Source organism: Alligator sinensis, unplaced genomic scaffold, assembly GCF_000455745.1.
Source record: "Alligator sinensis unplaced genomic scaffold, ASM45574v1 scaffold391_1, whole genome shotgun sequence".
In the NCBI taxonomy this organism is placed as follows: Eukaryota; Metazoa; Chordata; order Crocodylia; family Alligatoridae; genus Alligator; species Alligator sinensis.
The window spans coordinates 4,019,252-4,022,090 of record NW_005841889.1 but is presented as its reverse complement, the minus strand read 5'-3'; the positions used below and the strand labels follow the sequence as shown (position 1 = coordinate 4,022,090).

At 35.0% G+C, this 2,839-nt stretch overlaps 1 protein-coding gene across 4 annotated transcripts in view; it reads right to left on the bottom strand.

Moving 5' to 3' along the window:
• FAM120A (family with sequence similarity 120A) overlaps window positions 1–2,839 on the bottom strand; it is a 72,016-nt gene that overhangs the window by 60,485 nt on the left and 8,692 nt on the right. The gene's annotated exons all lie outside the window — the stretch shown is intronic.

Sequence of the window (2,839 nt, the reverse complement as noted above, 5' to 3'; positions counted from 1 at the left end):
GGGGGTGGGGGGTGTGGGGAGTGGGGGAACAGTGGAAATTATAATTTATATATGTATAGTATACAACCTTTTTCAGGTATAAGAGCAAAATATGCCACTAATTTTAATTCAGAAAAAAAGTTCATATCACATATCAAAAGTTTGGGAAACACTGGAATAGGGTGTTTTGGCACCATCTTAACTGCTCACTGGGTAGGGCACTCCTTCTATACTACACTATTAAGTTATACCTGCACAGTACAAAGACTTTCTTCTCTAGTTACAGAGCACTGTGGGAGAGAGAGGGAAAGACTTATAACCTACACCCACCATCTTCAGGATGTGATTTTTAAATCCTCAAACTTGCAAAATAACTAAAAATATATATTCATTGAAATACTCAAATGCTAAGACTATTTCACTGCCAAGTTTCAGTTCCTTAGTCCAAAACACATTAATACTAAACTTCAAAAAAAAAAAAAAAAAAAAAAAATCAGTCTTTGTTTCACTTGCACTAAATAGCACAGCTTTCTTTCCCTCAAATGTAAAGAATAACACCCAGAAAATGAATCATCAGGTCTAGAAAAATTTCATGAAAGGTTAACCTTTTGGGCTGAAGTTAACCTCTGGAACTAAAATCCAAAAGAGAAATAGAAACGAATCCATCCAAGAAGATTGTTCCATATAGCCAAAGCAGATTGATTATTCAATTACTGTTATGCAAGTATCACTCCCCATATAGGCACTCCATTTTGGAATAAGAATGACTCCCCCCTGGAAATACCATAAAAATTATTAAGATAGCAACCTATTTACACTTGTTCTAGAATAATGTCACTCATTTCAGAAAAGTGTCCACAAGGATGAATTACATAGCTATAACAAAGTAAATATTTCCCTCTGACTATGCCAGCCAATTTCTCCATGTAGACAAGCTCTTCATAATCCTCTCTCATGATGGTTATCTTCACTCATCAATAAGGTTCACAGAATACTATAGGGACCTAAAGGAAGATAATTTGAGGCTTGTGGAGCCAAACAAGCCAAGATGTCTTAACTTAGATTCTATGAGCTGAACTGCTTTAACACATATTCCAGGTTACAGAAACACTGGACTTGTACATTTTAAAATTTGATTAGAATTACTGAAATATTACTCTCTCTTTTCTGAGAATTTTGAGCTAATAGTTAGTCTTGAAGACCTTGGCAATACTTTAATCCCAAATACAGTCTTATAAAGTTCATACTACCATAGCGCCTAAATTCAGCAACATGCATTATAACAACATTAAACATACAGCACAGCATTGATAAGCCTGAATAAATATACCTTTTAAGTCTATTTTCCATAAATATCCAGAGTTCCTAAAGAACCTTCCCTACAGTTCCATCTGTCACTCTACAAAAATCATAAAAACCAGCTATGCTGCTGCTTTGATATATACACAAGGTTTGAACCAACTTGAGAAGATGCAAAAACAACCAACTTCTGATCCTTTGAGGAAAAAACTGTCTATAGGTTTGCAAAAAATTTTCAGTGGAATATAATCAGCTTTCAGGCAATTCAAAGCACAATATCAGCACCTTTAAACATAAAAAAAGACTTGCCTTTATCTGTTAAATACAAATTAAGGTATATTTGCCTGGCAGGGGCCAACTGAGGTAGGTTATCAATCACCACCAACATAAAACTCCAAGCATGACTACCTGTTTATCAGTGCTTTGTAAAAATATTGCACGAGTCTCATTTGTCAAGATCGAACTGATGAATACTGAACAACACAGATAGCTATAATTCTATGGTGGATAAAGAAAATGCTATTTGTGTATAATTCATCATTTTGTACACTACTGGTTAGGAGAATTACCACAAATTGTAATAATTATGCTTTCCACAACTTTAATAAAAATGCATTGCAAGACCCACCAATACTACAAGTCCCTTAATCTCAAAGCCACACAGTTAACTCAAAATCTGTGTTTCAATTCCAAAACGTAAATAGTCATTTTTCACTGACACCATTACCCAAGTCGGTAACTATTTCAACATGGAAAGAAAATGTGGACTGGCAGGATCAGAAATATTGTCTCCTTAATGTAGAGACGCATTGCAGTTTCTTTTTTAATTACCCTATACATGGTTCTCTCTTTTCTTGCTAGGGAAAATACATACTTGGATTTTGTTAAAGTCAGTAAATTGACATAAACACTGGCATACAGAAGGAGCAATGTATGGAACCTTTTATCTGCAGGTTTCAAAACACTTTAAAATGATTCCCATTTTATGGAGCATAATTTGCCCAAAGTCAGGTAGCAAGTCAATGGGAGACATGGGAATAAAACAGGTCTCCTAACCTAGTCTGGCATTCTATCCAACATATCATGATCAAAAACATGCGTAGTCAGGGGTTTTTTGTTTTGTTTTGGTTTTTTACAGTTTTTCTTTTATTTTCTTTTTAAAGAAAGTATACTAATCTACGTAAGTCTTATTATTTGAAAACTCTCATAGAAAACCTCAGTACCATAGGAAATGGGACTAGCAATTAATTAAGAGGCATTATTTCATCAGGCAAAAGTCAAACAGCAGTCTTGTAGCCAAACACTATCCACCTATACTTTCCCAGCAGTTTCACTCAAATATATTTTTCTTCAGTTCTGGTCTTACATTGTTCTGTAATAAAATGGCTGTTGAGCTTCACCTCACTGATGGAGACATGAGCTCAGGCAACTGTAGTTCTAGCAATTTACAGCTCTACAACACTTTTATGCTACTATACCAAAGAGGGGGAGGAGAAGTGATCAAGTTAAAAATACACTACACAATTGTAGGGGGGGGTTGTTTTTTTTTTTTGGGGGGGGG